The sequence below is a fragment of the Silene latifolia genome, chromosome 1 (genome assembly GCF_048544455.1).
Source record: "Silene latifolia isolate original U9 population chromosome 1, ASM4854445v1, whole genome shotgun sequence".
Lineage (NCBI taxonomy): Eukaryota > Viridiplantae > Streptophyta > Magnoliopsida > Caryophyllales > Caryophyllaceae > Silene > Silene latifolia.
The window spans coordinates 161,988,101-162,001,076 of NC_133526.1; the positions used below are offsets into that span (position 1 = coordinate 161,988,101).

The window sequence follows — 12,976 nt, forward strand, 5'->3', positions numbered from 1 at the left end:
TTCATTTTAAGGGGGGAAGACTGTAATACCCCTTATTTTTTATATAATAAATTAAACGGATATTATTGAATTAAACGGATATTATTGAATTAAACGGATATTATTAAACGGATATTATTATATATTAATTATTATACATTTTATATTACCAATTAAGTCGGGTAATTTGTCGAGTCGATAATTATGATAAGTTATTTTAATTAACTCGCGTTGTATTGATATAAGTTAATTGTGACGGGTTTATAAGAATTCGAAAGGTGAGCTAAACAATTAAACATTGACCCATTTGAGCTGGCCCAATACACGTCCAGCCCATTTAACCCTAAACCCTAATAAGTACCCTAAACCTAATAGTAACCTACCCTAATCAGCCTCCCTCAACCCGCCTCCCTCATTCACGCCTCCCTCCTTTCCTCAACTGAGATCTCAGCCATTCACGCATAGAGAGAGAGAGAGAGAGAGAGTAGCCATGGTTGTTGACGGCATAGCAAGGAGCAGCTAGGGGTATTTGGCGACGTTCTTAGGCGGTTCTGGTGGCGGTAATGGTGGCAGAAAAGGTAAGAACTCAACCCCACCTCCTCTGTTTTCACTTTTCTATCAGGTTTTGGGTGTTGTTTCGAGGCTTAAGGAGGTGTTGATGGTGGCTGTTAGTAAGGTGAGGGAGTAGTGTGGTAAGGGTCGTGTGTAGTGGTGGTTTCTGAGGTGGTTATAGGTGGTGTTGGTGGTCGTGAAAGGCGGCAGCGATAGGGGAGCGAAACACGGGTTTAAGCGAGGGATTCTCAGGCGGTTTATGTGGTTAGGTTGGGGGTGGCACCACTGTGGACTCGGGGGAGGTCGAAACAGTGGTGCCATGTCGTCTGGGTTCGTGGGTTGGCGGTGAGTAGGCAAGTGGTGGTTTGGCAGGTGTTAAGTGACAGATGCGGTGGTTGTAGGTGGGGAAACAGTGGGCGTTTGGTGAGGTTCGGCGGTGAACCAGGCCAAATGACGGCCCCCGTTCAACTCGCCGCGCATGGAGTCGACAGGGCTGGGTTGTTGTTGGTGGTGGGTCAATGTGGGTACCACGGCTGGTAGTTGTCGGGGTGGCTCCGGTGGTGTTTGAAGGGTGTGGATGAGAGTGAAGTACGGGTTGTTTGTTGAGTGTTTGATACGGTTTTAATTAGTTTATCGATTTGATTTAATTAGAGTTATCTAAAATAAAATAATAATTAATAATAGTAAAATAATTAGAGATGGACTTTCACGGATCGTTAAAGTAGAAAGTTACTATATCGGGAAAGTTCTATTTTGGGAGATTTCTATATTTAGTAGTTAGTAATTATAAATATCATAATTGTTTTAGGTGACGGATTCGTGAAGGATCGATAATCAAATTCATTGCTTTACTTTCTGGACTGCTTAACTGCTTAATTGGAATTGCTGGCACTTGAGGTAGGGAAATACACTTACTCTATTAACGTTGTTGAATTGTGTTGACTGGATTCCTGGTTGTTGATTTACGTTATCATTTATATTCGGAAAGGTGATTGACTGATTTGATCGTATTGAGTATGATATCACAACATCGGGTAACGGCATGACTTTATGATTTATCATTTCGATGATTTATATACATATTGCATTGCATTAATTACTGTTGAGCATTTCATATGTATTGGAGTTGGAGGAGGATGTGGTGGTGACGATGTTGAGATACGATGTGATGTTGTGATAAGGCCCAGGCGGGTTCTGCAGGACTTGCCCTGGTGTCCTCAGCTGTTGAGCTGGCAGATCGACTTCGGTCGATATTTATAGTCTACCGGGGATCGGTATGGCTGGGCGTTCCGGGGTATGAGATGTGTGTGATGAGTCGAGATGGAGATGGAGGTGACGGAGTATCATGCATATCATATTTTATTGTTTTATTGTTTTCCCTACTCAACCTCGTGGTTGACCCTGTGTATTCGTGAACACCTGTGATGAACCGTTTTATGGGGAGCAGACTTGACAGGTTTAAGAGATAGGACGGGAGCTTGATGGGCGTGAGACACTGGATCAGACGACCTAGTAGCTAGATCATCATCTAGAAGACTTCACTTTTATTTACGTCAGTTCTTGTAATTTAATTTGAAAAGAGAATTTGTAATAATTAAGTTAAAATATTATATAAATTGCCTCGGAGTTTAATTTGTTATTCACTACCTCGGGAAACCGAGATGGTAACAGTCCGTTTTATGAGGGAATGTCTTGACGAGGACTTCTTTTATAAACCGGGGTGTTACAAATCATTTGCAGGGCCTAAAGAACATCATACCTCTCGAAAAAGGTGATGTGGACCTGCGAGTCGGGAATGGAGCACGAGTTGCTGCTGCCTCGAAGGGAACATATGTAATCCAACTCCCTAGTGGTTTTGAGTTATCTTTAAATAACTGTTACTATGTACCCAGTTTATCTAAGAATATTATTTCTGTTTCCGTACTTGTTAAAGACGGTTTTACATTTTCAATAAAGGATAATAGTTGTATTTTCTCTTTTAATGAAATGATTTATGGCAAAGCAGTTTCCATGAATGGAATTTATATCTTAGATCAAACCACGGAAGTATTACACATGAATAATAAGAAATTAAAGGTTGGTGACAAAGATCAAACTTATCTATGGCATTGTCGAATGGGACACATAAATGAGAAACGCGTAAAGAAACTCGTCGATAATGGGACTATTCCCTCATTCGGATTTTCTGCATATGGCACGTGTGAATCATGTCTCATTGGTAAGATGACTCGAATTTCCTTCAAAGGTGTTGGAATGCGCGCTAGTGACCTATTAGGACTCATACATACGGACGTATGTGGACCTATGTCAATTACCGCTAGAGATGGCTATAGATATTTTATCACTTTCACGGACGATTTGAGTAGATACAGATATGTCTACTTAATGAAGCATAAAAGTGAGTCCTTTGAGAAATTCAAGGAATACCAGAATAGGGTACAGAACCAACTGGGTAGAAAGATTAAAGCACTCCGTTCAGATCGGGGTGGCGAATATCTTTCAAATGAGTTTGATCAACACCGAAAGACTCGTGGAATCGCTCTACAATTAACTCCACCTGGAACACCTCAATTAAATGGTGTGTCCGAACGGAGAAATCGAACCTTACTTGATATGGTTCGATCCATGATGAGTCACACCGTAGTGCCTGATTCATTATGGGGTTATGCTCTTTTGTCAGCTGCTCTTATACTTAACCGAAGTCCGTCTAAAGTTGTCGACAAGACTCCATATGAAATGTGGAAGGGAACGGTACCTAACATGTCCTTTATTCGGGTTTGGGGCTGCGAGGCTTATGTCAAGTGGAGACACGAGGATAAGCTCGGCCCGCGATCGGTCAAGACATACTTTATAGGTTATCCAAAAGGAACATTTGGTCATTACTTCTATTCGCCTACCGAACATCGAGTATTTGTTGCGGCTAGTGCGACGTTCTTAGAGAAAGAATTTCTCGAGAACAAGTCGAGTAATAGAACCTTCGAGCTGTCGGAGATTTCAGAACCAACAACCGAGGAATAGATGGAGGAAGCTGTACCTCCAACTGATGATACGGTTAATATTCCCGAGGAACCTAGGAGGTCGGGTAGAGACTCTCAGCCTCCGGACAGATACATTGGTATATATGGTCGTGGAGAATGACGTTTTACTTCTAGAAAGTAATGAATCCGCAACCTATAAAGGTGTTATGGCCTGTTCCGACTCAAAGCTATGGCTTGAAGCCATGCAATCCGAGATGGACTCCATGTATGAGAATAACGTATGGGATCTAGTTGATTGGCCTAATAAGGTAAAACCTCTACAGTGCAAATGGCTTTACAAAATAAAGCGTTCTGTAGACGCGCAACCAGATATCTATAAGGCACGACTTGTGGCAAAAGGTTTCACTCAAGTGCAAGGATTGCATTATGATGAGATTTTTGCACCTGTAGTCATGCTACGTTCCATTCGGATAATCTTAGCGATTGCCGCATTTCATGATTATGAGATTTGGCAAATGGATGTGAAAACCGCCTTCTTAAACGGTTATTTAGAGGAAGAGTTGTACATGGTGCAACCCGAAGGTTTCATAGATCCTAAACATCCTAAGAAAGAATGCAAGCTTAAGCGTTCCATTTTTGGACTTAAGCAAGCTTCTCGGAGTTGGAATCATCGTTTCGACCAAGTGATAAAAGAGTATGGTTTCAGTCGATCGGTCGAAGAACCATGCTTATATATCAAGTCGAGTGGGAGCAACATTGTATTCTTGATATTGTATGTCGCTGACATACTCCTGATTGGTAATGACATTCCTCTCCTATCTTCGGTTAAAGAATGGTTGAAGAACCATTTCCAGATGAAAGATCTGGGTGAGGCACAACGTATTTTGGGAATCCGTATCTACCGAGATAGATCACGACGGACGTTATCACTTAGTCAGGAATCTTATCTAGATAAGGTTCTTGAAAGGTTCAGCATGACCAACTCCAAGAAGGGGAACCTTCCTATGATGACTGGGATGCAGTTGAGCAAGTCTCAGTCACCCACGACGCCTGAAGGTATTGAGCGCATGAGTCGTGTTCCTTATGCTTCTGCAATAGGATTGATCATGTATGCCATGATATGCACACGTCCAGACGTGGCATATGCATTGAGTATGACGAGTCGGTACCAAAAGACTCCAGGTGAGACACACTAGATAGCAGTCAAAAATATCCTCAAGTACCTACGGAGGACTAAGGATTGGGTACTGACTTATGGAGGCGATACTAAGCTATGCGCAACCGGTTACGCAGATGCTAGCTTCCAAACGGATCGAGATGATTCAAAATCTCAGTCCGGGTTCGTCTTCACTCTTAATGGTGCTGCGGTCAGCTGGAAGAGTTCCAAACAGAGTGTTGTAGCAGATTCTACTACTGAATCTGAGTACTATGCCGCTTCGGAGGCAGCAAAGGAAGCGATATGGATGCGTCAATTCTTACAAGGGCTTTCGGTAGTTCCTAGTTCGAATGACCCGATCACCATCTATTGTGACAATAGAGGTGCCATCTTCCAGGCTAAGGAGCCAAAGTCTAGCAACAAATCTAGACATGTACTTCGGAAGGCTCACCTGATCCGTGATTACGTGGAGCAAGAAGAAATAGTGATTGACAAGATTGCGACGGATGATAACATCGCAGATCCTCTCACCAAACCGTTGAATTATGATAAGCATGTAGGGCATGTTAATTCCATGGGAATTAAACATGTTCCTAAGTTGTAGTATTTGATTATGGATTTGATACATTATCTTTTTCATATATTATTTACAACTTCATCGTATTATATATAATATTTTGTTTTTCATGTGGATTGTACTGACAACATTGAACGCCACAAAGTGAACTGAGTTACATTATATTTGTTTAGGTCCATAATCGCCAATGTGAGCTGATAACTCCGGCTATTATATTGTGCAGTCGATTGATGGTGGGTTCAACGAGCCATAAGTTAAACGGTTGACTAATCGATCACAGATACGAGATTATGACGATACCTCGTAGGACAATTTTTTTTTGTGACAAAGTAATGGAGTCCTAAATGTTTTATAACATTCTGTGCCAGGTTGTGGATAGGACATCTATTGTGTACCTAGAGTCGATTCTTTTGACTATCAACTGTCTCTTGAGATTAAGGCAGTCTTTGGGTGACTTTGGTTTCTTTCTCACGATCTCACCGTGAATCGGGGCTAAGTAGATTTTTTCTGGGTCATTTCATACTGTGCTAACATCTGCAAGATTTGAGTTGAGGAAAATATCCATCCCTTATCAGGTATAGTTATTTCTCAGGGCCACTCGAGGAGTTGTAACTGAAATGCATGGCCATGCTCGAATGTTGATTCGTTTATCAGTTAAGTTACTCTCTAGTCGGGAAAACCACTCTTGATACTGATCGCTTGTAAAATACGACCTTTGTGAATTCGGATTTGCAAATTGTTTTACATTGAGTGGGAGAAATTTTAAAGGATATGAGAATCGGTTATCGCACATACACTTGTGAGGACAAGTGGGAGTTTGTTGGAGCTGGTGTCCTCCACAAATTAGTGTGATAACATTTGTAAATCTCTTACAGGTTCACAAGGGTATACTTCGTATATTTAATCAGTTGATTAACGTTTACCTAATAACGGTTGGCTTGCTAGAAAGTTTGACGTTATTATCATACAGATGGCGGTGATCAAATGGTCCCTAAAGGTCACACCTATAGGACGTATTTGAGAAATGTGGTTATAGAAATATAATTACATTGATGCCCAAAATGACTAAAAGTTAGTCAATGTGTTGATGAGATAATTATTTAATGAAAATTTAATAATATTAAGTTGAGACGAATTAACTGTAAATTCGTAAATTAAATATAATAAGTTATATTTAATTAAATATATATAAGGTTAGTTTGGACGAATTAATCTGTTAATTCGTAGTTAAATATAATCAGTTGTATTTAATATCAACAAGTTGAATGTGTCATAGTGGTAATAGTGAGGGTACACAAGCCAAGAGGTCATGGGTTCGATCCTCACTAGATGACAATTTAACACACTTTATATATTTTTGGAAAGACCAAAATAAGGAAAATACACTCCTTATTTTCGGTCTGTTTGGCCGAAAATTAGGAGATTATTTTTTTTCTAATTGATTTCGGATTTCGGTCTATATAAAAAGAAAGGTAGAGAATTATTTCTGACCTAATTTTTTTTCTGAGCTTGCCTCCTCATTCTCATCACAAAACACAAAGACAATAAAATTTTACAGAAAATTTTAGATTGATTTCTAGCATAATCAAAAGGTATATCTCAGATCGTCTTGGGTGCAACTAATAGGCGAATATCAATTTTGATATTGTTCTTAGGCCATATTTGCTAGGACCGGAGGTTAATTCTAAATCTTTTTACTTATGTTTATGTATTTTATTTTATGACCTTAGATCATCTTTATTAAATCGTTATAATCCTTCTAAATTAAGGGGAAGTATACAGATTATTTCCCACAGTACAATCTAATCGATTCGGCTCCGAGACCCAAACTTTCCTAGGATTGTAAGATATAACCCAACTTAATCCATCACAACAATAATTGCTTGCTTATAATTTGAGAACATGTTTGTATGATCAATTCCCATGAATCCCCTATGACCCCATGACACCCTAGTGCTTTTTATCAATTGTTTACAACCCATTTTAATTCATATTGCTTGTTTACTTTCATTGCTATTTAGTTTAGTGACCTTCTACATCAATCCAAATTGTGACACCCCTAAGACACCACTAGTTTCAATAGAAATCTCATCTCAATTCTCGTCCCTTGGGATCTGACCTTTACTTGCCTCTTTACTAATTGTAGAGTTGTTTGTGAAGCTATAAATTGTGTTTTGGTCTAGGTGCTCCTAACGACAAGTTACCGAAAAGATTTAGTCCGACCAAAAATGGCGCCGTTGCCGGGGACGGTGTTAACTTGATTTAGATTTTCTTATATTGTTATTAGTTGTGTCTTTCTTTGCCTTGAGGAAGTAAAACTCCTCAAGGTTTGTTCTAATTGTTTTCGAGTTGTTTGATATTTTGTATGTCTAGAAGGTCACAAGGTGATTTGTTACCTTTTGATCGTGAAATTGAAAGAACTTTGACAACCAATAGAAGACTTGCTAGGAGAAATTTGAGAGGTATTAGTGAGGTTGTAGATATTCAACCAACTATTGAGTTCATCAACCCTTTTGCAAGAGAAGGTGAGGAGAACCCAACACAAAATACAACATAAAATCAACCCACAATGCCTAAGTTTTCATCACATTCCGTACCCACCGAGGAGAACCTACCCAATGGTACTCCCACACCACAACATTTGACCGGAAATTTCATTGCTAAATCCGCATTTATCCAATTAGTCGAAAGGAGCCAATTTGAGGGGATGCCTAGTGAAGACCCTCATTCTCATATGGAGACCTTTTGTGACTATTGTGATGCGATTTCTCAAACCGGTGTAACTCAAGACCAAATTCGATGGGTCTTATTTCCTTTTCCTCTAATTGGCACCGCGAAACAATGGTTGAAGGGCCTTGATAAGGCCACTCTCGGAATTGATTCTTGGAAGAAGTTGGCTCTAACTTTCTACAAAAAATTTTACCCACCGGAAAAGACTGACATGCTAAGAGCTCAAATTACAGGTTTTAAGCAAAGGGATGAAGAATCTTTGTATGAAGCTTGGGAGCGGTTCAAAGGAATTTGTCGCTCATGTCCTCACCATGGACTTAGCGAGTGGTTCTTGGTACAACAATTTTAGAACGGTCTATATGAAGATTCAAGGAACATTCTCAACATGGGATCAAATGGAATGTTCCCCGAAGTTGATGACAATCAAACTTGGAACAAAATTGAGGAAATGGCGGTCCATAACTCACAATATAGTAGACCTCGCAAGGCTACTAGAGGAGGAAAGCATGAAGTGGACTCCGTTACTCAATTGGGTGCTCAACTTAGTGCTCACATTGATACAATCAATTTGAAGTTTGAAAAAGCAATGGCTAGACTTGAAGAAGCCTCAAAATCACCAAAGCATCATGTTAATGCCATGACGGCATCTTCATCAATCCCAAGTGGGATATGTGAGAATTGTGGAACTTTGGGACATGACCAAAGTGAATGTAGGGGAACAAATGAACAAGTGAATGCTTTCCAAGCATACAAGAGTGGTACCCCTTATTCCAACTATTACAATTAAAACACCAAATTCCATCCAAATCTCTCATACAAAATGATACCGTCGTTTAGTACCAAAAATAATATTTATAACCTAAATACTACTAACAGAAGCTAGTGGCAGTCAGGGTCGATCCGCAGGGAGGAAGGGAATTTCAGTTGTTCGATATTTTAGTCTAGAAGTAACAAATAAGAGAGGTGTTTTGGTTTGAGGTAAATCTAAGTCTAATGCATAAACTAAATAAGCAATAAATGTAATAAAGAAGGTAAACAATGATAGAAGAAATGCTAAGATGGTCGGTTCACTATAGCTGCGATGGCACAAAATCCTAGGTAAGTCTGAAATAAAGTCGTGTAGATGGGTAAATAACAAGTCCTCTTAGTCCAAGTTAACCAGTAGCTCCTTTCGGCCTATGCTACTAGCCCCTAAGTCTCACTAATGCTAGCTCTCGCACTGAAAAGTGATTCTTAAAGCCTAAATTACCTGTCTTTCGATCTTAGCAATTTAGTTGTTCTAATTCATTAATTATTTCCCTCCCCTGTCTCTCGATCTTAATGGGTTGGTCAATACTAAGCATCTAACAGGTTCCCTCTCGGTCTCGCTGTCAAATATTGCACTTAATAGATTAAAAACGATGCTAATCATACACGTTACGTCGATCGATCGACCACTATAGGCAATCGATCGACCAAGCTACAATCGATCGACCAGAGAAAAACCAACGATCGACCAATGCCCTAATTCAGGTCGCCTAATTCTACGCCATCTACGCTATAGATCCCCTACATCCTAGCACGACGGAATTAGCTACTCATACTAGGAATATCAATAACAATAAAATTGACTAATAACACAGAAGAATTCATGATCAAAGCGATGAAATAAACAATTAGCATAAAACGATAAATTGGCTTTCGGGAGACTATTCTAGCAATTCCTATACTACGAATGACAATAAAGTAGTAAAACTGAAATAAGAGCAGAAGAATACCGCGTAAAGGAATTGTAAAGAAGAGATCAAAAACCAACTGCAAACCGAACTTTATTAATGGAAGAACAATAGTCTTAAGAACCCTAATTATGAAATAGAACTAAAAACTGATGAAAAACCCCCCCCCCCCCAAGTTCTTAGTCAGGTTACGTTATATAGCCAACTAACGTAACCAAATCCCTAAACCTAATATAGCTTTGGGCTTTGTATTTCTCGATCTTTATGTTCTCGTCTGAAGTAGCATCTTGGTCGATCGACTAAGCATGGCGGTCGATCGACTGAGTATCAGCGAACAGTAGCTACTGAACCCGTGGGGTGGTCGATCGACCACTTGGACCAGTCGATCGACCAACAGCGCTGTACAGAATTGCATTCTGACGAATTCTGCAGCGCGCACCGATCTTAAAACAGCTGCCATTTCTTCGTTACTTGGTCAAATCAGGCGTTCTACGCGGCGTTGGAAAGCTAAAAGGATAAATTTTCACCTCCAATTGGAATCACTCGATTATCTGCTCTAGAACTCGAGATATATCCATTTGAAGCAGGCTGCAGTGTCGTGAGGTGCTTCTTTGCTATCTTCAGGCCTTGAAATGCATTCTAAACTTCAAGTCTGAGTCAAATATTCATGTCCTTCCTAAGCTTAGCTTCCGGGGTCAAGATTTGGTTCATTTTCTGCTCAATCCCGCAATAATCTGCAATATTACCAGAAAAGGCGGAAGTCGACGAAAAGGGGCAAATAGTAGAATAAACTACTAATAATGGACATAAAATGCGTGGAAATAAAGATGTAGAACATCATATTATAGACACGCATCAAACTTCCCCAAACCAAATCTTTGCTTGTCCCCAAGCAAACTAAATGCAAAACTAAATCTAGATAGAAAGGAGCAAAATATGGACAAATTGAAAACCGTCTACTTAAACCAATTTAATGCATATGAATCAACTACTAATAGCTCAATGTCACGCAAACGAATTTATGCATATTTCGAAAAGATGTTGAACGTTTGACCTTGCAAGACTTTCAAGATTGGACTCTCCCGGGTCACTCTTCTCTCAACAAAGCAAATGGTAAGCAATTTATATATAAGAGAGAAAGAGACAAAAGTCGCTCACCTAGACTCAACCAACATGATCATGCATGCAATATAGTATGATAAATTATTCTAGCTACCGTGCACATACATTTCAACCATTCAGGGTCCATCACATGCCGAATACTTGCAAAGATTTGGATAAGTGAGGCTATGGGTAAGAAAGGGCAAAACGATATGGGAATGAGAGGGAAATAGCCAAGCTAGCATCCTATCAAACCGAATACATACATCCACTTCTAACTCAATGAAATAAGCTCAAATGCCTTAATGAATTAGGCAAACACTTCACTAATCCAAACTCAATACTCCTCATAAAATATAAAGCAAACATAGGAGTAAACTCTTTTTTTTTTCTTTTTTTTTTCTTTTCTTCTTTCTTTGCCGTTTCTTTTTCTTTTGTTTTCTCTTTTTTTTCGTTTTTCTTTTTTCTTTCGGCAGTCACTTTTTTTTTCAATTTCTTCATTTTTTTTCTTTTTCTTCTTCCCCTTCATTCATTATTCTTCATAGAGTGCAAATCGAGCCAAAATTGATACAATACAACGAATACCACTAAAACTACTAAACTAGCTCAGCAAAGGGTAGGCTAAGTTTATGGATTGTAGCTAAAGGGTCAACTGGCAATTTTTTGGCTAATGTGAAGCTAATGGGTAAAATGAATAAAAGGGATTTTCGCAAGCATTCTCCAAACATGCAATACCAACCACTAACCCGAATGTATGCAGGCAAAAAGAAATTAAATGTCATACTTGTGCAAATTAATGTTACACGATATGCAGGGAGTAACTACTCACAATCCTAAATGAAACTGGTCATGAATGACACCAGTTTATAAAGCTCTAATTCCTTAGAAAGTTTCGTAGTTTGCCAAAATTTCAAGTCAAGTCTAATTGTTCAACAAATTTTGAAACGAAATTCGAGATATTGCAAAAACTTTTGCTAAAAGACGTGATAAAGTGCAAGGCTTAAGCAAATGACAACTATCAGTAATGAAATACTCCAATCTGACTCAACCTAAAATGCAAAATTAAACGTGGTATTTTTGAATTTTTGAAATTTTTCAATTTTTTGGATTTTCTGTATATATATAGGAGAAAATAAACAACAATGCAAGACAAAAATGTAAACGTGTAACTGAAATGCAATAAAAACAATGCAAATGCGACGCAAAACCCTTCCCCAAACCAAATCACACAATGTCCCCATTGTGCGAAATCAAATGTATAAATAAGCAAAGGAAATTGGGATTTTGCGATAAGAAACTAAATAAGACATGAAATTGGGACTCGGAAACTTACAAGCTTTTAAGCGCAAAAGGAAACCTCCCCAAACCAGCGTGAGCTAGGAGGTTTCAGTAGCCAGCAGTGCTACCATAGGTACCTGAAAAGAAACAAAACATACCGCGCATTATCCGAGAAAACAAAATTGGAACGGTAAATTACGTGCGAAGAATTAAAAGAACAAGGTATAGCGACTACGTGGTCGATCGACCGCTCTAACCTAACGATCGATCGACCAAGTTACCTGAACAAGAGCTTGTCATGCGCGAATCGGTCGATCGACCACTCTAATCAGTCGATCGACCATATTACCTGACGTGAACAGTTCCTGCTCACGAATTAACTCAATGAATTGAGTTAACTCGGTCTAATAACCTGTAAATGCACATAAAACGCGCCCAAAATTGCGCAAAAACCCGAAGTAACTGTCTAAGTCGAGCTAATTATTGAAGCACACAAAACAAAAAAAAAGCTAAATGTTTCAAAACTAAATCAAACAAAATGTTTAAACTCCGGGTTGCCTCCCGGTAGCGCTAGATTAGACGGTCCCAGATCGACCCACTTTTCGATCATCAAAGAGAACAAATCACTGACCCACTACTAGGTTTCTGACTGAACGCAGTGGCTTCAGCAGCTGTAATTAGCTTCAAGTCCGACCTCCATAACATAGCTTTGGAAGTACAACGACTTGGTACCCCATTGACCGGGTCTCTAATAGCCCTTTCCCGTGTCTTCTTCTTATTTGGGAAGGAGTCTTCAGATCCTCCTCCCGGGTCTACAAACTTGTCGAAGCCTGTACAAGAAGAGACATAACGATATTCCTCCAATTTGCTCCCAAGTTGGGGCGGAGGCGTTAAATCAACAGCAGTGTAT

At 39.4% G+C, this 12,976-nt stretch overlaps 1 non-coding gene across 1 annotated transcript; it reads right to left on the minus strand.

Moving 5' to 3' along the window:
- Positions 1-8,183: 8,183 nt before the first annotated feature.
- LOC141617861 (small nucleolar RNA R71) lies at positions 8,184-8,290 on the minus strand. The gene has a single exon (XR_012531229.1). It is a non-coding gene; the product is annotated as a small nucleolar RNA R71 (small nucleolar RNA).
- Positions 8,291-12,976: the final 4,686 nt, after the last annotated feature.